The sequence below is a fragment of the Pan paniscus genome, chromosome 5 (genome assembly GCF_029289425.2).
Source record: "Pan paniscus chromosome 5, NHGRI_mPanPan1-v2.0_pri, whole genome shotgun sequence".
NCBI lineage: Eukaryota > Metazoa > Chordata > Mammalia > Primates > Hominidae > Pan > Pan paniscus.
The window spans coordinates 43217684-43240541 of record NC_073254.2 but is presented as its reverse complement, the minus strand read 5'-3'; the positions used below and the strand labels follow the sequence as shown (position 1 = coordinate 43240541).

Sequence of the window (22858 nt, the reverse complement as noted above, 5' to 3'; positions counted from 1 at the left end):
CTCCGTCTCAAAACAAACAAACAAACAAACAAAAAAAACAAAAAAAACCCCACAGAAGTGAAATTGTTAAAATCTCTAACTGGATGCTTATACCTCTTCTGGATGCTCATACCTGTCCACAGGGTTAATTTAGAGGTGAGAAGGGAAATGATTCTAGGCCGTAATGTTCCTATTTAGAAGACACTTTTAAATTATAGCCTGTGTTATGTATATGCACCATTTATTCACTGCTACTGTATATACAGTGGGAAACAACTCCTATTTGAAACATCTTGTCTTTCTAGATGTGTAAAAGCACACAACATAGGTTAAAAGTAGATACTAAAGTAACACCTTTCACCAAAATTGTCTGGGAGTGGTTGTATTTGGGAATGGAATTGTTAAACTTGAGGTTTTGGAGAGTACACTGACTTTTCGCTGGGTAGTGGCAAGTTGTGGGGAAGAAGTATGTAGGGGGAAGAGTTCTGTGCAGGTGAGTTAGATTAGTTCAGATGGTCTAACCATTGTTCTATATGTGCATTTTAGTTAATATTGTTGTATATTAAAATGCAAGTCCTTTTGCTCAAAGTGTGTTGGAAGCAGAGGTAGTAAAACAATCCATTTATATCCTTTTGTTAGTTTTTAGGAAGGCCTGTCTTCCAGGAGTGACCTTTGTTAATCCACCTCTTGGAGCTGGACATAGCCACCTGGACGGTGGAAGAGGGAAAAGAGGAAAGTTGAAGGGAAGGGCTCTTTGCTAGTATCTCCATTATCTAGAACATGGTTTTAGATGATAACCATAGGTCTATATGAGCACTTTACTTTTCAGTAAACATCTTTAGAAAAGATGTATCTTGGACATGGAATTGTGAAACCACCACTGGGTAGTGTATACCAGGACTTGTTCATCAGGTTAGCAGTAGAGAGGCAGAAGGAAGTATAAAGGGAGAGATGAATGCAGATGTGTCCATATTTCCATTTTGACGATAGCCATTGGTGTATGTGCATCTCTTTTGGCTGTACTATAGGAATACATGAAGTAATTAAAAGGAAACATATCTTCTTGCTAATATTTTAATGGTATAGATCTGTTAATGAATTCTCTTAGAAACATTATACTTAGTGTATTCAGTTGCTTTATGTTTTATTTTAAATTGAGCACTAAGGGAATGCAGTATTTTAATCAGAACTCTGCTAATGCTTTTATCTAGAGGCATGTCTCCATTTTTGCCTTCTATAAAATTTTTGTCCCAAAAAAAGCAAGAGTACGTTGTTTTTCTAACAGACTGAGTTGGTGCTGTATATTCTTGGTTATCAGAATACTCATATAGCTTTGCAATTTTGAATTGGTAAATATTTATGATGTGTAAAAAAGCATAATATATACTATATACTGTAGAATCTCAATCCCATATAACTGGATGTTATGTCTACACACACAGGACCTAGAAGGACACATCAAAGTATAAACTACTTGTGATTGTGGATGACTTTGTTCTTTGTTTCTTGTGTTTTACTTTTTTCTCCTTCCTTCCTTCCCTCCATCTCTCTCTCTTTCTTTCTTTTTTCAGAGTTTTGTTCTTGTTGCCCAGGCTGGAGTGCAGTGGCGCGATCTCGGCTCACTGCAACCTCCACCTCCCAGGTTCAAGCAATTCTCCTGCCTCAGCCTCCTGAGTAGCTGGGATTACAGGCACACACCACCACACACAGCTAATTTGTTGTATTTTTAGTAGAGATGGAGTTTCATCATGTTGGCCAGGCTGGTCTCGAACTCCTGACCTCAGGTGATCCACCCACCTCTGCCTCCCAAAGTGCAGGGATTACAGGCGTGAGCCACCATGCTTGGCCTCTTGTGTTTTTTAATTTACTATAATGCACATATTACCTGTTAAAAAAATTAAGGTTATTTTAAAAACCTGGGGGAAAAAAGCCTTACTGGCTTTAAGCCATTCTTGTACCTCAGCCTCCTGAGTAGTTGGGATTACAGGCGCCTGCCACCATGCCCGGCTAATTTTTGTATTTTTAGTAAAGACGGTGTTGCACTCTGTTGCTAGGCTGGTCTCGAACTCCCAAACTCAAGTGATCAGCCCACCTCACCTCCCAAAGCACTGGGATTCCAGGCATGTGCCAACGTGCCTGGACTCCATGCCATTTATTTCTTGAAGGTCAGTTTGTCCAGGAGAATTTTCCACATTCTGGATTTAGCTGATTGCATCATTATAATGTTATTAAACACATTGCTGTATCTCCAATATTTACTCTAAACAAATGGTTTTTATCTATTTGATTATAGAAATTTAATTTTCAACACAAGTATTTATTGTGGTCCTGGGTATGTTCTACTTTACTTTATTATGGGTTACATGATATGTGGTTGTCTCACATTTGATGATATAAAATTTAGCTTTGGTTTTAGGTGACATCAGCCTAATCCAACCATTCTAGAGTCCTTCATCCAATTTCACCTCATGGTTATAGCAGCCATTGCCAATTGTGACCTGGATGTGTTATAGCAATACCAGTTGCAAAATGTTGTAGTTTTATAATCTCTCCTGCATTTATTAGCTGTTATTTCCTGAGAAGAAAAATCTTTCCCTCATCAACTATATGTTTATCCTGAAATACATTCCATACAGGAGAGATAGGATAAATGCTTGATTCTTTTCCTTCATGTGTTAGCTTTCAAAATAAAACTGATATTCAAAAACCTCCAAAGGTTGAATATGGAAAAGCTATTTTGTGTGTGTGTATGAGTGTATATGTTTATGTTAACTTTGCAACCAGCTTCTTTACCAAATTCTCTATAGTAAGTTTTTCATTTTGAGGGGTGGCTTCCAGATATATAATCCTACCAAGATACATCGATAGCTTTATCCCATTCTATCCAATAGTTAATCCTTTAATTACTTTTTCATGTCTAAATGCTTCGGCTAATACCTCCATTACAATGTTAAGTAGTAGTGAAGATAATGAATATCCTTGTCTTGTCATGAAAAACAATTTAAATGTATTTGATCCCAAAATACCATAAATAGACTTAAATGGAAATACATACCATGAACAGCGCCCTCCCCACAACCCCCGCTTTTTTTTCAGACAGTGTTTCGCTTTGTTTTCCGAGGCTGGAGTGCAGTGGCACAATCACAGCTCACTGCAGCCTTAACCTCCTGGGCTCGAGCGATTCTCCTGCCTCAGCCTCCCAAGTAGCTAGCTGGGAATACAGGCATGCACCACCATGCCCTGCTAATTTAAAAGAGACATCATCTCTCTATGTTGCCCAGGCTGGTCTAGAACTCCTGGGCTCAAGCAATTCTCCTGCCTCAGCTTTTCAAATTTCTGGGATTACAGGCATAAGCCACCATGCCCAGCCTCATAAACATCTATTAACATTATATATTATACAGAATAATTTATCAGAATAAAACATAATTTCTAGAAATCAGTAAGTTAAAAAGGGAAAAACTGGTTTCTTTCCTCTCATATTATGTATTTAATCAATATTTCATACTAGCTCTGGCGTAGGCAAATCACCTTTGATTTGGATTAACATATGTAGGTGTTGTGGGATACTTTTTTGTGTTGGGGCAGTGGAGGTGGTCATCTAGTTAAATGTGTTTGTAAAATGAGTTCAACATGTGTTGGGGACCAGCCTCAACACCACCCGTAGGGTACCCAAAGTCCGGTGGCGACAAAGGATTGAGAAGAGACAAGAGTAAAGGTGGGGAGCCAGGGGGCCAGTTGCAAAATGGAGGCTGCAAAAGGCTCAGAGCTCTGGTCTCCACACTATTTATAGAGTACAATAACTTAGATCTAAGAAGCAGATGTTCAGGGCGAAACAGTGAAAAGGTGGCAGTGCGTCATAGCCGTAGTTTATAGCAATAGCGGTTTAAATGAATCTCCTTTGTGCTCAAACAGCATATCTTTAACTTATCGGAGAGTAGCTAGTGGGAGCGGGCTTAACTTGGAGTCTGTCCACATTCCAGTATTTCAAAGGAGTGTCTTTCTCCTTGAACGCAGTGTTTACAGATAAGAGAGCGGGTCTCGCTCTGAGCATGGGAACATGATGGCAATTAGGAGGCTTTCCTCCTCAGAGGACTCTTGTGGCTTTCCACAACATATTGTCTCATATTTTTATGGCCAGTTTATGCAGGCACCCCACAAGCCCTTTTCCCAAAAACATGTCATTTATTTTTACTGAAATTTTCTTGAACAAGAGATATTTGGATGCCTGGTCTCTCACACTCCCACTAAGCTATTTCAGCAAAAGGACAGTAGTTCTGGTTTCATTTAACCAGCCAATCCATTCTGTCTCATTCAGGTTAGACTTGGGAGGCACCCCATGCTATGACCGACAGCATTTTATTGTCCTTCATGTACCTATCACCGCACAATACTAACGGGGCCCACTGCTTCCATATCTGGTGATTCAAGAAAAGGTAAGGTATAGGGTGGTTGGAAGCTCAGAAGAAAGACATCAATAAGATATGTTTCTGCTATTCCACCTCCATGCTGTTCTTTGCTCTAAGAACTCTTCAGAATTCAAAAAAGAAAAGGAAAAAAAAACAGTGAATAAAACAAAGGGTCTTTTATTATTTTTATATTTTTTCTGTTTTTTTCTTTCTGTTTTTCAGTAATACCATAGCATGAAATCCAAAGAAACCAGGCTGATTAATTTGCGAAAATGCTTTTACAAAGGGTTCAAGACCTTCCTGGTGTGGCAATGCTATCGATACAGATACTTAACACTGCGAAGGCTGTACAGACAAGCAGAAAATTGAATGAATGAGACTAGGTTTATTTAACGGGAGGGAGAAAGGAAAGTGGAAAGGCGGTCCATTGAGAGGAGAAAGTGCGCACTCCCAAAACTGGTGGAGGTGCCGGGGATTGAACCCGGGACCTCGTACATGCTAAGCACGCGCTCTACCACTGAGCTACACCCCCAACCACAGAGAGCTTGCTTTGCATTTCTTTCATGATTTATAATCAGTATTTCTCAAAGATTCGGTAAATTGCAATGAAATCATGAATGCAAACTCCGCAATTTGTGAAACAGCTAGGCTGGGTCCTGCACAAGCAGCGTCCAAAGAAAGCAACACAGTGAAATTACAAAGGAAGGAGCCTGAAAGCAGACAATCTGTTGTCTCTCGCTTTTTCCAGCTTCATTTCCTGCTGTTTTCAACCATAAGGCCCCAGGAGGCCAAAGCCAGTAGCGCAGCCGGGGTACCAGCTGAGACCTACGTGTTTGAAGGGAAACTGTAGGGGGGCGTCAAAGGCGATCCTCGCCTACCGAGTTCCAGTCCCCGCGCCCAGCACCGCCTTTCTTGGAACAAAGACCCTCAAATCACTTCCGTTTCCAAAAGCCCAAAACGTCCACTGAACATTTAGTGGTGATGGCAGGGAACGTTCTTGCGAGCTCAAGATGTCATGAATCAATCACAAGGACAAACTGGAAATCTGGGCCCGGGTGAGAGGCATCACGTAGGCACCCAGATCCGCACGTCTAGAGTAGTTTACCTCCGACAAAACTCTGAGGGTCCCCTGCTAAGCCAAACTGGTGGGGGTTGGGGTAGGGTAGTAGCGTTATCTGAAAAAAAGATGAATTAGGTAAGGCAGGGCTGGCATCTGTTGCTTGGCGACCAATCTGTAGGAAACCATGGAGCAATGAAAAATTATTGGTTTCTCGAATTGTGAGGGGAGGTGGGGGAAGCTTCTCATATTTTAAAGAGCTGGCCCAGCCCAACCCAAATTCACAACTATTGACTTCTGAGGCACCTCCGTTGAAATCTCTCCCTCTCTCTTTCTCAAACAATTTATAACTCACTAAAAAGTTGAAAAAATAAAAATAATACAAAAATACCCTTCTATCCTTTACTCAGATTTAGATATTATTAATATTTTACCCCATTTGCCTTATGAGTTGCTTCTTCTCTCTCCTGTACGTTGCATACATCACGTCCATTTCCTTTACTTAAGTACTTTTCTATATACCCACAGTACTATTAGGAACTTTTGTAAATTTAACATTGATACAATAGCTGTATTTAATCTACAGTCTGCATTTCAAGTTGACCAATTGACCTGATGTTTTCCTCTCATATAGGATCTAGTCTAGGGTCAGGCGTTGCATTTAGTTGTCCTGTCTTTTTTAGTCTTCTTTAATGAAAAATATTTGCATAGTCTTTATTTTTTTGACATTGATATGTCATTTAAAAAATAGTGTTATTTTCATTTCTTTCTTTCTTTCTTTTTCTGAGACAGAGTCTCGCCCTGTCGCCCAGCTGGAGTGCAATGGCGCGATCTCGGCTCACTGCAACCTCCGCCTCCCGGGTTCAAATGATTCTCTTGCCTCAGCCTCCTGAGTAGCTGGGATTACAGGTGCCTGCCACTATGCCTGGCTAATTTTTTTTTTTTTTTTTTGTATTTTTTAGTAGAGGCGGGGTTTCACCATGTTGGCCAGGCTGTTCTCGAACTCCTGACCTCGTGATCCGCCCGCCTCAACCTCCCAAAGTGCTGGGATTACAGGCATGAGCCACTGCTCCCGGCCTCATTTCATTTTTAAAAATAGAATGTCTTTCACTGACTGATACTTTCGCATGACTAGGCTCAGGATATACGTTCTCCATTGGAATACTAAATAGATAATCTTGCGTGCTTATATATTTTTCAGTCATTGGTCTGTACTTTTTTGTTCTTGCTTTAAAAAAAATCTTCCCAACAAAGTCTCTGGATAGTACACTTTTTGTGACATTTCTGGTCTCACAAAGGATTAAGGAATTCTTTAGAAGTCACTCAAAACAAAAATAAATGAATATTTTCTGGGCGCTAAAGTGACTTAGAAACACCTGGAGCCCAGATCAGGGTAGTGAGTAGTCAAAGCCATAGCTGTGGGAACTCTGCCTAAAGTTCCTGGGAGTTGGAACAGTTGGGAGCAAGAACTGCTGGAAGCCAACTTGGACCAACAGAGGAGTGGGTTTAACCTGAAGTCAGATACCAATCGAAAAACAACTGTGAGGATGAATATTTAATATCAGAAAAGCAGAGAGTTGGAGGAGCTGAGCCTGACACTCTTGTTATGGGCCAAAACCTATAGTGAGACCAAGTGGTTCAGGGTCAAATTTGTCACCTAGCTCCTGGCAGAAGTAGAAATATATCCTCTCTGAAAGAAAACTTCCCCGAGTTAGGCCTGCAGAACTCTCTTATGTTAAGATCACACAATAAGGTTAATAATAAAGATTACTACAAACCTAAGAAGGTAAATTACTATGCTTGAGACTCAACAGATACAAAAAGTCATACTGAAACCTAAAGAACTGTAGATGTTAAATTTTAAGGTACAAAATGTATAATAGCTATGTCTGACATATATCAATAAATTAAGGATATGATTACAAATGAAGTATGCAAAAGAGTGAGTAAAATTATGTAAAAATTTAGATTCAAGAAATAAATATGTAATAGTTAAAATTTTTTTTTTTTGAGACAGAGTCTCGCTCGGTCAGCCACGCTGGAGTGCAGTGGCATGATCTCGACTCGCTGCAACCTCTGCGTCCCGGGCTCAAGCAATTCTCCTGCCTCAGCCTCCCGAATAGCTGGGATTACAGGGGTGTACCACCACGCCCAGCTAATTTTTGTATTTTTAGTAGAGACGGGGTTTCACCTTGATGGCCAGGCTGGTCTTGAACTCCTGACCTTAGGTAATCCACCCGCCTCAGCCTCCCAAAGTACTGAGATTATAGGCGTGAGCCACAGTGCCTGGCCAAAAAAATTTCCTAATTTTTTTGCATATTAGCTACAGCTGGGGAAGGAATTACTAAGCTGAAAGATAAAGCCAAAACCTTAACCCAGAATACAACAAAAATAGTTAAGAACATGGAACATGTGAAGCAAGCTGAGATAGATAAACACGACTGCGAATTCTTTGCATCTCCTCCCATCAGAAGGTGGGGCCAAATCTTTTTCCCCTAACCCTGGAATGTGGGCTGCCTTTGTGATCTGCTTTGACCATTGGAACACAGTGGCAGTGATGCTGTGCTACTTCTAAGTGCAGGTCTCAAGAAAGCTTGCAGCTTCAGTTCTCAACATCTTGGAACACTATCACCGTATAAGAAATCTGGGCAGTCCTGTTGGGGAGATCACATGAAGGAAAACTGATGAACTCCAGAAAATAGCCCTTGCCAAGTATCAGACATCCAGGCATTAAGGGCATCCAGGAGCAGCGAGTCCCAGCTGACCTGCCAACTCACATTGAATTTGTAAATCCAGCTGATTTTACAAGGAGATGAGATGATACATTTCAGCTGAGTTCTATGTTGTTTTAAGCCACCGAGTTTGGAGTACTTTATTACACAGCCACAGAATACTGATTTAAAAAATAATAGAAATGGAAGATTATGTGAAAATTCTGAAGTATATACGATTAGAGTTCAGGAATAAAAGAAGAGAAAAAAATGTAAGTGAGGTAATATTTAGATATAATATACCTGGAAAATTTCCCAAATTGGAGAGAAAATTTTCCCTTAGAGAGTCAGAAAGCAAATGTGTCACAAGCACGTTAAAGAGAAACAACTATAACTACACACCTCATACTGAAACTGTGTTATAACAAACATAAGAGGATGTCTCAAATCAGCAAGAGAGAATGTATAGATTTTCTGCAAAGAAAGAACAATTAGAATGTTAACAAGCATCTTCATGATAAAATCCAGGAAACAATAAGATATATTTTGGAAGTGTTGAAATAAAACAATTGCCAGTCTAGACTTGTGTACCCATCAAAGTAAACTTTAAGAATGAGAAAGTGTTTAAAATTTTATTTAAAAATTTATTTTGGGCGGGCACGGTGGCTCACGCCTGTAATCCCAGCACTTTGGGAGGTTGAGGCGGGCAGATCACGAGGTCAGGAGACCACCCTGGCTAACACGGTGAAACCCCGTCTCTACTAAAAATACAAAAAAAATTTAGCTGGACGTGGTGGGGGCAACTGTAGTCCCAGCTACTCGGGAGGCTGAGGCAGGAGAATGGCTTGAACCCGGGAGGCGGAGTTTGCAGTGAGCCGAGATCGCGCCACTGCACTCCAGCCTGGGCGACAGAGTGAGACTCCCTCTCAAAAAAAAAAAAAAAAAAAAATTTTTTTGGTGGCTATAAATGGGTAAATCCCAAAGTAGCAGCAATACAGAGTATTTAACAATATTTTAATATTTTCTTTTACTCAACAGTCCACCTTTGTGATTTGCTTTCCATAAATACACTAGATTAAAGCAACAATACTCCAAGTTCAATCTGAGTTTATTGAATACTTTATTTCCATTCAGAGTTTAGTAATTACATTATTCTGTCACCAACAATAATCAAATGGCCTACCTAAGTAGCAAAAATCATAAAGCTATTACAAGCCAAGTCAATGGAATTTATAAAGTTAATATAAAACAGTAACTAGACTAATACACATATGAATTGGGCCCTACTAGAAACATGCCAAAATCATAAGCTTTATTTAAAGAATGAGGTATTGGGGCAGAGAAGAAAGAGAGGTCGTTATCATCAAAAATTATTAGGAAGATTTAGGCAAAAAGAGGCTGGGCACTGTGGCTCACGCCTGTAATCCCAGCACTTTGGGAGGCTGAGGCGGGCAAATCACCTGAACTCAGGAGTTTGAGACCAGCCTGGCCAACCTAGTGAAACCCTGTCTCTACTAAAAACACAAAACTAGGTGGGTGTAGTGGTGAGCACCTGTAGTCCCAGTTACTCAGGAGGCTAAGGCAGGAGAATCACTTGACCTGGGAGGCCAAGGTTTCAGTGAGCTGAGATCATGCCACTGCACTCCAGCCTGGGTGACAGAGCAAGATTCCGTGTCGAAAACAAAACAAAACATCACTATTTAAGTGTCATGAATTATCATCATCATATGTAAGAAAAGATAGCCCATCAGAAAAAATAAATAAAAATAAAATTAAATTAAAAAATAAACCAAAGGACCTATATAGATCAAACTTTCAGTGAGTCTTTCTTTCTTCTTCACAGGCATTATCTGCACTATCAGCATAGCCATAGTTCCCATAGCTGCCAGAAGGTACTCCTTCACTCAGGCCTGCATGCTTCATTATGTCAGAAGAGAGAGGGAAATGGAGGGCATAGAGGGGTGGGTGGGTAGGAAAGAGCTAGGGGTTACCCAGATCATGTCTTCAGCACCAGGGTCCCACAGAACAACAACTTTCCCTCCCTCAAACACCTCAACATCGGTGGAGCCTTAAGAGTGAGAATTCTGCCTGGGCGCAGTGATCCATGCCTGCAATCCCATCACTTTGGGAGGCCGAGGTGGGCGGAAGTTCAGGAGTTCAAGACCAGCCTGACCAACATGGCAAAACCCCATCTCTACTAAAAATACACACACAAACATTAGCCAGGTGTGGTGGTGCATGCCTGTAGTCCCAGCAACTTGGGAGACTGAGGTGAGAGGATCATTTGAGCCTGAGAGGCGGAGGCTGCAGTGAACTGAGATCACACCACTGCAGTTCAGCCTGGGCGACAGAGCAAGACCCTGTCCCCCTTCTCCCCTCAAAACAAGAGTGAGAGTAATTTTGAATATCATTGACAAAAACAGGTAGTTGACAGCTAACGCTTGCATCGAAAAAAGCTCTTCTAGTTTTGTTTATTAAAGCTTTCAAACTTACATAAAGTTAGAGAGAATGGTGTAATGACTTTCCATGCACATATCAACCAGGTTCAACAAAAATTAGCATTTACCATTCTTATTTCATTCATCTCTCCTTTTCTCCACTGAAGTATTTTAAGCTACTTCTAAGCATCATGTAATTTGATGTTTAAATACTTCAGTATATGTCTAAGAGAAAAGAACATTTTAAAAAATGGGCACATGTGGCCGGGCGCCGTGGCTCATGCCTGTAATCCCAGCACTTTGGGAGGCCGAGGTGGGCGGATCAGGAGGTCAGGAGATCGAGACCATCCTGGCTAACACGGTGAAACCCCATGTCTACTAAAAATACGAAAAGAAATTAGCTGGGCGTGGTGGCGGGCGCCTGTAGTCCCAGCTACTCCGGAGGCTGAGGCAGGAGAATGGCGTGAACCCTGGGAGATGGAGCTTGCGGTGAGCCGAGATCGCGCCACTGCACTCCAGCCTGGACGACAGAGTGAGACTCTGTCTCAAAAAAAAAAAAAAGAAAAGAAAAGGCACATGTTGTCAGGACCTCCTGAGGCTGTGTCACAGAAAACAAAAAGAACGAACAAACAAAACCATAATTTTAATAACTTTATCACTTCTAAAATATTTAACTAAAATTCTTAATATTATCTAATACCTAGTCCGTGTTCAATTTTCCCAGTTATGCAAAAAATTTTTTATGGGTGAGTTGTTCGATTTATGATCCAAAGTAAGTTCATATATTATTTCTGGGTGATAAATTTCTTAAAACTCTGTTTACTTTTTTACATTTTACTTTTTTGAGACAGAGTCTCACTTTGTCACCCAGGCTGGAGTACAGTGGTGCAATCTCAGCTCACTGCAATCTCCTGGGCTCAAACAGGCCTCTCACCTCAGCCTCCCAAGTAGCTGCGACTACAGTCACGCACCACCATGCCCGCCTAATTTTTGTATTTTTAGTAGTGATGGGGGTTTGCCATGTTGGCCAGGCTGGTCTCGAACTCCTGGCCTCAAGTAGTCCGCCTGCCTTAGCCTCCCGAAGTTCTAGGATTACAGGCATGAGCCACCACTCCCCACCTGCTGTTTTGATTTTTAATTCCCTAGTGATGTATGATGTTGAGAATCTATAAATAAGCTTAGCCACCACCTTCTTTAGTGAAGTGTCCAGATCTTTTGCCTACATTTTAACTGGGTCGTTTGTTTTCTTGTTAAATTTTTGAGAGTTCTTTGTACATCTTCTTTTCATTCCCTTAACGGTGTATTTCACAGAGAAGTTTTTAATTTTAATAAAATCCAACTTATTTTTTTTCCAGATGTTTTGCTTTTGGTGTTGTTTTTATAAACTAATTGCCAAAGCCAACGCTACCTAGATTTTCTCCTATGTTATTTGCTAGAAATTCTATAGTTTTGTGTTTTACATTTAGGTGTGTAATCAATTTTGGGTTAATTTTTATGAAAGTGTTAAGGTCAGTGTCTAAAGTCTTTTTTTTTTTAACATATGGATCTCCAATTGTTTTATTAAAATTTGTTAAAAAATCATGCTTTTCTCCACTGAACTGCCTTTGCTCCCTTGTCAAAGATAAGTTTACTATGGGTCTATTTCATAATTCTCACTTCTTCCCATTGATTTATTTTTCTATTATTTTGACAACTGTATTAGTCTATTTTCACACTGCTGTTAAAGACACACCCAAGACTGGGCAATTTACAAAAGAAAGAGGTTTACTGGACTTACAGTTCCATGTAGCTGGGGAGGCCTCACAATCATGGCAGAAGGTGAAAGACATGTCTCACATGGTGGCAGACAAGAGAAGAGTTTGTGCAGGGAAACTCCACTTTTTAAAACCATCATATCTCATGAGACTTATTCACTATCATGAGAACACCATGGAGAAGACCTGCCCCATGATTCAATTACCTCCCACAAGCTCCCTTTCAAAACACATGGAAATTCAAGACGAGATCTGAGCAGGGACACACCCAAACCATATCACACCACCACCACACTGCCCTGATTACTATAACTTTGACATTGGGTAATGTTAGTTTTTCAGCATAGTTCTTTTGCATGTTGTTGGCTATTCTGAATCTTTTGCCTTTCCATATAAATTTCGAGTTTGTTTGTTTTTTCTACAACTAAGTATCTCACTGGGGTTTTCATTAGGATTGTGTTGAATCTATAGACCAAATAGAAAGAACTGATGTCTTGACAATATTGAGTTTTTCTATCCATGAACATGGAATATCTCTCCATTTATTTGGATTCTCTTTGATTGCTTCAGTCAGAGTTTTGTAGCTTTCCTCACATAGATCTTGTACATAACTGGTTAGATTTATATCTCAGTATCCTTTTTCTTTTTTGTTTTCTCTTCTGTTTCTTTCTTCTTTTCTTTTTTTGGTGCTAATATAAATAGTGTTGCTTTCTTAATTTCAAATTCCAAATGAGTATTGCTAGTATGTAGAAAAGGAATTGACTTTTATGTAGTAACCTTGTGTCTTGCAACCTTGCTATAATTACTTTTTTTCTTTTTTCTTTTCTTTTTTTTTTTTTTTTTTTGAGACAGAGTCTCACTCTGTCACCCAGGCTGGAGTGCAATGGTGTGATCTCAGCTCACTGCAACTCCCACTTCCTGAGTTCAAGCGATTTTCGTGCCTCAGTCTCATGAGTAGCTGGGATTACAAGTGCGTGCCGCCGCACTCAGCTAATTTTATTTTATTTTATTTTTTTTGTATTTTTAGTAGAAACAGGGTTTCACAATGTTGGCCAGGCTGGTCTCGAACTCCTGACCTCAAGTGATACACCCACCTCGGACCGGAAAATCATAACAACTGTCCTCATTCAAATAAATAACTACAATTGTTTGAATCATTAAATAAACAAATCTTTAGTCCTCTAACCCAGGTCAGTTTTCCATGCTGGGTAGTTGTATGGTGAGGATGGATATATGAAATTTGGTAAAGGAACATGATGGGGAGAGAAGACAGTCCCTTCTGCCTAAAGAGAAGTAAAGATTTCAAAGGAAGGAAAAACAATACAAAACAAAAACAAAAACACCCCAGCATTTGGGCAAGAAATAATCTCTCCAATATTTTCCACCAAATATAGAAAAGCCGAGAAGCTCTAGTGAGTAGATGGGTTCCTTGGTGCTGGGTTTATTTGAAATTGCCAAAGTCCACTTCTTCCTGGATAGATAAAAATTATGGGATGGAGTTGGTTAAGTGGCCCGCCCAGGTCACACGGTGAGTGGGACAGAACCCCGACCCAAGCTAGCTGGCTCCTGCTCTAGGAAGCATTGCCCCACCCGACCCCGTAAGTGTTGGTGGCAGCCAGGCTAAATCATCTTACGCAGTAACATTCCAAACTACTCTAGAACGAAAATGCTCACATCGGGGAGTCTTTCTACCTTTTTTCCAACCCCGTTTTGACCCATTGCTGCATATCGCAGCAATGCAGTAATTCCAAACCCCAGATAAAGAACTAGAGAGAAATGAAAGCGTCTCTTTGCTGTCCGGCATATTTCAGAAGCAAAAATGTATAAGGAATCACAGAGCCGGTTTATTGTTCGTTGTAGTTTGTTTGCTAATTTCTGGCACCTCCCAGAAAACAGGAATCTCTGGAGATGTTCTCATCAGGAGAAGGAATAATCCGGTCCCTCCAAAGGGAGAACACAGAGGAGCTAGCTGGAGCCAGGTCAGCAAACCAGGGTTCAAATCCTATGTCCATGCATTCCGGTGTTCAGCAAGGATCTACGTGTTTAATACCTAGGCGTACTGTTTTTATCTGTTCGTTTGATATGTGCCAAGTAACTGAACCACTCTAGGTGTCATTTATCACTCTTGTGGTTGCTGCGAAATGTACCTAAAAATACCCGATTCTGGGTGTGGTTGTAAGGACTGAATCAGGATTAAGCCAGAAAAAGAGCGATTAAAAATATATTATTACAGGACTAACTGTGCGGAGGAAGAAAATAACTTTGCCACGCTTAGCATGTGACGAGGTGGCCGAGTGGTTAAGGCGATGGACTGCTAATCCATTGTGCTCTGCACGCATGGGTTCGAATCCCATCCTCGTCGTTTCTGGAGGTTTTTATTTAACCCTCTGAAAGGATGGGTCTGAGTGCTGCCTAGTTAGCGTTTATCTTTGGTAGATTAATTTGCCAAGAAACCAAGTAAATTACTAAATGTATCTTAACTGGCCTCTGCTAATTTTCAGTTCTGAGTACAAGATTCTCTCAAATCTCAGGGACAATTCTTCCTCAGCAACATTGATCATACTTGTAAGTTAAATTAGCCAGTTGAAACATTTGGGTAGTGTTTACTTTTCCCTCCAGATGGTAACCTTCTTAAGGGCAAGAAATATATGTGTTCTCCATTGAGTTTCCAGCTCTTCTGAAGGAGCAACTGAATAATTAATTGAGGGCTATAGAAAAATATTGTCAATAAACTTAAAGTAAATGATAAAAATCATCCACATAAATATGTACAACAAGTTATTGATACTATATTTTGCAGGTATTTTCAGCCTAATTTTAACCTTACTGAAATTTTTACTCTTTGCTAACTTTAAACTGCCCTCCCGCAACAAAATACTTAACCATTATTGTCTGCTGGTCTCTAGCTTTGAGGAGGATTTGTCTCTGCTTAGAGATGTGACAAAGCTGAAAAATATACTCCATACGACATTCCCAGTTATGTCTAAAGATGCCTCCATAAGCAAGACAGAGAGGAATGTCCATATTGAATAGTTTCTACTTGTGATTTCCATCGTGGGCCTTCGGAGAAAAACATATATATTTTTTATTTTATTTATTTTATTTAAGTTTTTGAATAGGCACTGCATTCACATGATTCCAGAATTATAAAGCTATATAAAATCTTGCACCCACCCATAATTATTCCCCAACCACCTAATTACATTCTTTACTTATAACCACTGTTGTTAATTCTTTCCAGGATTATACTAAGCACATATGAATATATATTACATAACATATATATTTCTATTTTTATCTCAAAAAAATCACAAATGACAACATACTATGAATATCATTCCTTATCCTGCCCCATTTCCCTAACCAATATATCCTGGAGAGCTTTCCGTATCATCACAAAAAGTGAAAGCTTATTCTTTTTTAAGGATGCATTGTATCCCAATGCATACTTTACCATATATTATTTAACCAGTTCTCTATTGGACAATTTGGGTTTTCTGTATCTTTTGCTATTATAAACTATGCTGCACAAATAACTTTATATATACATACATAAAATTTTGAATGTGTATATCTGTAATACTGCAATATAAATTTTTAAAAGTGAGTTTGCTGTGTCTTAGGATATACTCATTTAAAATATTTATAGATATTGCCAAATGGCCCTCCAAAAGGATTTTATTAGTTTACACTCTTAACCAGTAATGACTAAAATTCTTGTTCCTCTCACCCTCCTCTGGACTGTTACATCAGAATGACCCAAAGTGTGTGTTATGAATGAAGAATTCTGGGCCTCGATCATGATCTATTGCATTATAACCTCAGTGGCAGGGCACTGGGGGATGGGATGTTCTTGAATCTGTGATTTAATAAAGTATTCAGATGTTTCCTATGTTGGTCTTAAGGCTTGTACATGGCTGAAGTATCTACATGTTATATCCATTCATCTAGAATTTTCTTTTTCTTTCTTTTTTTTTTTTTGAGACGGAGTTTCGCTCTTGTTGCCCAGGCTGGAGTGCAATTGTGTGATCTCAGCTCACTGCAACCTCCACCTCCTGGGTTCATGCGATCCTCCTGCCTCAGCCTCCCGAGTAGTGGGGACTACAGGCATGTGCCACCAAGCCCAGCTAATTTTTGTATTTTTAGTAGAGACGGGGTCTCGCCATGTTGGCCTAGCTGGTCTGAATTCCTGACCTCAGGTGATCTGCCCGTTTCGGCCTCCCAAAGTGCTGGGATTACAGGCGTGAGCCACTGCACCTGGCCTAGAATTTTCTTTATTTCTGTAAATGTTTGCCTCAAGAAAGCTGCTTTCTTCTTCCTCCTCGTCCTCTTCTTCTTCTTCTTTTTTTTTTTTTTTTTTTTTTGAGACTGGGTTTTGCTCTATCACCGAGGCTGAAGTGCAGTGGCTGATCCTCCACCTCCCAGACTCAAGCGATCCTCCCAACTCAGCCTCCTTAGTGGCTGGGACTGCTTTTTTTTTTTTTTTTTTTTTTTTTTGGTAGTGACGGGGTTTCACCATGTTGCCCAATCTGATCTCGAACTCCTAAGTTTGACCTGACCCTCTCAGCCTCTCAAAATGCTGGGATTGCAGGCGTGGGATTACCGCTTCTGGCCAGTTTCTATCTTCGATGTTCCCAGGTACACATCTCATAACTTGGACAGGTTTTCTTTTTTAATTTAATTTCACTTTTTAAATTATTGTCGATAGCCACCCTACTGTGCAATAGATCTCAAAACATTCCTCTTGTCTATCTGAAACTTTGTACCACTTTGACTAACAACTCTATTCCTTCCCCAACTCCCACCCCATCCTGTAACATCTGGTAACCATTATTCTAATCTCTCTATTTCTACGAGTTCAACTTTTTTTTTAGATTCCACATATAAGTGAGATCATGAAGTATTTTTCTTTTTGGGTCTGGCTATTTCTCTTAGCATAATGTCCTCCAGGTTCATCCTCATTGTGAAAAATGACAGAATTTCTTTGCTGAATAGTATTTCATTGTATATATAGCACATTTTCTTTCTCTCTTTTTTTTTTTTTTTTTTTGGAGTTTTGCTCTTGTCACCCAGGCTGGAGTGCAATGGCACCATCTCAGCTCACTGCAACGTCCACCTCCCAGGTTCAAGCGATTCTTCTGCCTCAGCCTCCCAAATAGCTGGGATTACAAGCATGTGCCATCATGCCCAATTAATTTTTGCATTTTTAGTAGAAACGGGGTTTCACCCCATTGGCCAGGCTGGTCTCAAACTACTGATCTCAGGTGATCCACCCGCCTCGGCCTCCCAAAATGCTGGGATTACAGGCTTGAGCCACTGTTCCTGGCCTAGCACATTTTCTTTATATATCCATCTGATGATGGACACTTAGGTTGATTCCATGTCTTGGCTATTAACTGCAATGAACATGAGAGTACAGATATTTCTTTGATATATTGATTTCAATTCCTTAGGATGTATTCCTAGACGTGGGACTGCTGGATCATAAGGTAATTTTATTTTTAGTTTTTGAAGTATCTATATACTATTTTCCATAATGGTTGTACTACTTTACATTTTCACCAACAATGTACAAAAGTTGTCTGTTCTCCATGGCCTTGTCAACGCTTGTTACCATCTTTCATCTTTTTGATAAAACCCGGCTTTTATAAAAAAGATTTTGTCAAAAAGGTGAAAGATTGTTACGGGTGTGGTGGGTCACGTCTGTAATCCCAGCACCTTGGGAGGCCGAGGTGGAAGGATCGCTTGAGCCCAGGAGTTCGAACCCAAGTGTTTGAGAGCAGCCTGGCTAACATAAGGAGACCACCATCTCTACAAAATAAATAAAGATCAGCGGGGAATGGTGGCGCATGCCTGCGGTCTCAGCTAATTGGGAAGCCGAGGCAAGGGGATCACTTGAGCCCAGGAGGTTGAGGCTGAGTGAGCCGTAATCTTGCCACTTCACTCCAGCCTGGGCGACAGAGCCAGGCTCGGTCTCAAAACAAAAAGCAAAACAAAGCCAAAAAAAGAAGTTTTTGGTTTTTTTGAGACGAAGTCTCGTTCTTGTCCCCTAGGCTGGAGTGCAATGGCGAGATCCCGGCTCACTGCAATCTCCGCCTCCCGATTTCAAGCGATTTTCCTGCCTCAGCCTCCTGAGTAGCTGGGATTAGAGGTGCGTACCACCATGCCCGGCTAATTTTTGTATTTTTAATAGAGACGGGGTTTCACCATGGTGGCCAGGCTGGTCTTGAACTCCTGACCTCAGGTGATCCGCCCGCCTCAGCCTCCCGAAGTGCTGGGATTAGAGGCGTGAGCCACCGCGCCCGGCAAAAAAAAAACTCATTCTAATGGTTGTGAAGTGATACTGTGGCTTTAATTTTCATTTCCTCCATGCTTAGTGATGCTGAGCATCTTTTTTTCATATGTATTGCCATTTGTATATCTTCTTTTGAGAAATGTCTGTTCAGGTCCTTTGCCTATTTTGTAATCAGGTTGATTGTTTTCTTGCTATTTAGTTGTTTGAATTCATTATATATTTTGCATATTAACCCTTTATTAGATATAAGGTTTGCAAATGTTTTCCCATTCTGTGGTTTGCCTCTTCACTTTGTTTCCTTTGCAGTGCAAAAACTTGTTAGTTTGATGCAATCCCATCTGTCTGCTTTAGTTTCTGTTGCTTGTGCTTTGGAGTCAAAAAAAAAAAAAAAAAAATCATTGCCCAGACAATGTCATGGAGCTTTTCCCTTATTTATTAATTTTTTCGGTATATAGGTTTATAGCTTCCAGTCTTGTATTTTAATCCATTTTGAGTTGATTTTTATATATGGTGTAAGATAGAAGTCTAATTTTATTCTTCTTCATGTGGATAACCAGTTTTCCCATCACCATTTATTAAAGAAGCTGTCCTTTTGTGTGTTCTTGGCACCTTTGTCAAAAATCAATCGACAATAAATACATGGGTTTATTTCTGGGCTTTCTATTCTCTTTCAAAGGTCAGTATGTCTGTTTCTATGCCAGTACCATGCCTTATTACAATCACTTTATAATAGATATAAATAGTGAATGTGATGCTTCCAGCTTTGTTCATTTTGCTCAAGATTTTTTTGTCTATTTGAGGTCTTTTGTGGTTCCATACAAATTTAAGAATTGTTTTTTCTATTCATGTAAAATATGACATTGGAGTTTTGACAAGGATTGCATTGAATCTGTAGATAGCTTTGGGTAGTGTAGACATTTTAACGATATTAATTCTTTCATGAACATGGAATATTTTCCATTTATTTGTGTTTTTGTCATTTTATCAGAGTTTTATAGTTTTCAGTGTACAGGTCTTTCATCTCTTTTGTTAAATTTATACCCAAGTATTTTATTTTGTTTTTGTTGCTATTGTAAATGGGATTGTTTTCTTAATTTCCTTTTCAGACAGTTCATCATTATATAGAAATGCTACTGATTGTTTAATGTTGATTTTGTATCCTGCAACTTTACTGAATTTATCAGTTCTAACTTTTCTGTAACATCTTTAGGATTTTCTATTTGCTGATCATGTCATCAGCAAATGGAGTTAATTTCAATTCCTTTCCTATTAGGATGACTTTTATGTCTTTCTCTTATCTAATTGCTCTGGCTCTATAAAACTAATCTTTTGAGAGTTTTTATGATGAAAGGGTGTTGAATTTTGTCAAATACTTTTTCCGTATCTATGGATATAATCACATTGTTTTTATCCTTCATTTTTGTTAATGTGGTGTAACACATTTTTTGATATGGACAGATTTTAAAGTCTGTTTTAATTTCCTCAGGAAATCAGCTACCATTAATTTGCTTGGTCCTCTATTCTGAACACATCTTCTCTGGGCAGCTGATCATATTCTCAATCCTTAGCTGGATATCTTCTTTGGAAAAGAAGTTTTCCCAGGATATGCCTATACATCTTTGATGAAACTGTCAAAGAAAAAATGTACCAGATGGAGTTAAATAGGCAAGGAAGACTTTATTCCAGACAATTGCAATAGGGGAGAGAGATTAAATAAACTCAGATCCAAATACATCAGGGACAGCTGGGGATCTATAGCTAATAGTAAGGGTAAGACAACCATTTGATAGAAAATGACTACGAGGAACTTGATTAGATATCAAGGGTGGAAAAAGAGAAACTTGATAGGATTTTGAGGTGAGGAATTCTTACTGAATTGGCTTAGCAGGATTCTTGCTAAAACTAGGCTCAACTGGATTATTTGCTGAAATTGGGCTGGACAAGCCAAGGATGGGACCTAGTTGAGAGGAGGGCTCAGAGGAACCTAACTAAAGTTTGTTCAAGGGTGGAGTTTTTATAAATACCCACGGGAATTTCCTCAGCTTCCTAAAGGAATTGGTAGACCCACAGAACATGTAAGGCATCAGGGGGAGCATCTACATATGCTCCCAGCCTCTCCCAGTGTTGGTGGCTGCTTCCGCCTCCTCTTAGCAGCTGCTCCTTGGCCTTCTGTTCAGTTCTGGGTCACGTTGTGCAGGCACCATCTCCAATCAGGTCTTGTCCATTACCTTAATTTAGAGGCTTGGGATAAAGTCTGAGTTACTGGTTTGAGCTAGGATAAGTGGATGCTTGACGATGGATGTGATCATAATGATTACTTACAGTAACACAGGCAGGCTATGGTGTTGGTCGGAAGGATGGCTGGACTTATAAGCATCCCAAACAGGCAGAAGAGGCTGTTAGGCCATTAGGAAAAGGGAGAACACTTTGGGTGAGATCTCATCACGCTAACATCAACAAAGTGGAAAGAAGGTGGGGCCACACTAGCTAAGGCAACACCACAAGAAAATGTTATTTCCCTCTGCAATTAGCACCATTGCAGACCATATGAAGTACAATCAAGCACACATAACGGGAGCCAAAATAATGCTTTCATGAATTTTGTAAACGTAGTTACAGAGTCTCTGTGTAACCAATGGTAATTCAAAATATGAGCTAATGAATTATTAATGGTTTAATGGACTTGGTGAAAGTAGGATTCGATTTGGTTTTTTGGTATGTATGCGAAAATCAAAATGTCAAAGTAAGAAATCTGAAAATAAATAATTGGATTTAAAGGTTGTCTCTTACATCATAGAAGAGATTAATTTGTACGAAACACAAATACTTGTTTCTAATTTAGTTCTTGTCCTCTCTGTCCTCTAGGGCACACCTTTCCCTCACCTTGCCACCTCACATTTCCCACCTCATTCTAACAGCTAAATGAGTGTCTATAAGGAATTTTCCAGACCTTCCAGGTTTCATCAACTCTATCTCCAATTCAATCCTCGTCTACACACACAGTCCAGGGGAGGCAAGATAGCGGCTACATTTTCTGTTCTTGACCCTCAGCTCCAAGGGACTGTTTCCCGGATGCTTCGGACCGAGTGTTTGGTAGTGTCTGGGGAGGACTCGGTCAGGGAGCCCCCTCCTTTCACCCTGGTACTAGGAGCTGAAGAGGCGAGATGCCAGGCGAACGGCCGAAGGCAGAGGTCTTTTTACCCCCATCTCCCTTGTCTCCCACACAAGTTGTAGGGCCCCTCCACCGTGTCTGGTCCTGAATTGGGAATGCCAGCTCCCAGCGCGGCGAGGCCCAGGTCCGGTCCTAGGTGAGTTTTTCTCTCCGGCTGGAAGACCCGACGCCGTGGATACCAGGGACCCGAGCCCTCCGGGGCTGCTGGCTTTGGAGGGATTTCCAGACGTTGCAGTCGGGGTGAGCGGAGAGACTAAGAAGTACAGGGGACTAGAGAAAGCAGATGAGGGTGAATTGTCTCATCAAGATGGGGGATAGGGAAAAGGGGCGAGAAGTAACCCGGGGCGCAAGGTCCACAGCGAAAAAAACAAACAAACAAAAGAAACACGCCCGAGACCAAGGCTCAGCCACTTTACACGCAGGACTTGGTTGTGGCAGCGAGGAGGGCTTCGAACCTAGGAAATTTTGAGGAAGCGTTTGTCTCCATCACAGGAATTGAGTTTCCACGTTGCTGCTGGAGCTTTTCGTAAGTCGATAAGAGCAGCATCTTTCTCTTTGTCTCCAAACCCGTGAATTGGATACGCTTTGAAAGCGTTCTTCTAGACGAAAGAGCTTGGTACTTTCATGCTTGGATAGAAGGGGAGAGTTCAATACCGTGCACGCGACCACAAAGTTGTTTTCGACGAGAATTCGATGGGAAGCGGAGGAACGAGTTTTTCCCACATTCAGAGGCCAAGCCAGGAACTGTAAAACGTTCACCTTTGAAAGGTCCCACCGAGATTCGAACTCGGATTGCTGGATTCAAAGTCCAGAGTGCTAACCATTACACCATGGGACCAACCACAAGGGTACAGTAGGTATGTACAGTCGTGGTTAAATACCTCCTTGATAATAAACTTTCTAGTTCCGATCCGAAAGAGTTAGGTCAGGCTTCAGTGAGACTCACGCTGACAGGAAAGCTGACGCTTTGCTGCTGAAGAAGGAGTAACTGTCAAAATAAAATTCAGGGAGATCTCTTCACTCTTTCCTGCGCTTTTGTTAGG

At 40.5% G+C, this 22858-nt stretch overlaps 1 protein-coding gene and 3 non-coding genes across 5 annotated transcripts in view; 2 read left to right on the top strand and 2 right to left on the bottom strand.

Annotated features, from left to right (window-relative positions):
- The window catches only part of SCAND3 (SCAN domain containing 3), a 46310-nt gene that overhangs the window by 5619 nt on the left and 17833 nt on the right, over window positions 1-22858 (top strand). The window contains exons 2-3 of one of the 2 annotated variants that reach the window (XM_063605226.1): window positions 17802-17837; window positions 21509-22672. The exons of the other annotated variant lie outside the window; for it this stretch is intronic. The gene's annotated coding sequence lies outside the window, so the exon portion shown is untranslated. The remainder of the gene's footprint in view (window positions 1-17801; window positions 17838-21508; window positions 22673-22858) is intronic. 2 annotated transcript variants of the gene reach the window in all.
- Window positions 4849-4920, bottom strand: TRNAA-AGC (transfer RNA alanine (anticodon AGC)). The gene has a single exon. It is a non-coding gene; the product is annotated as a tRNA-Ala (tRNA).
- Window positions 14629-14710, top strand: TRNAS-GCU (transfer RNA serine (anticodon GCU)). The gene has a single exon. It is a non-coding gene; the product is annotated as a tRNA-Ser (tRNA).
- On the bottom strand, window positions 22582-22653 carry TRNAQ-UUG (transfer RNA glutamine (anticodon UUG)). Its single transcript has one exon. It is a non-coding gene; the product is annotated as a tRNA-Gln (tRNA).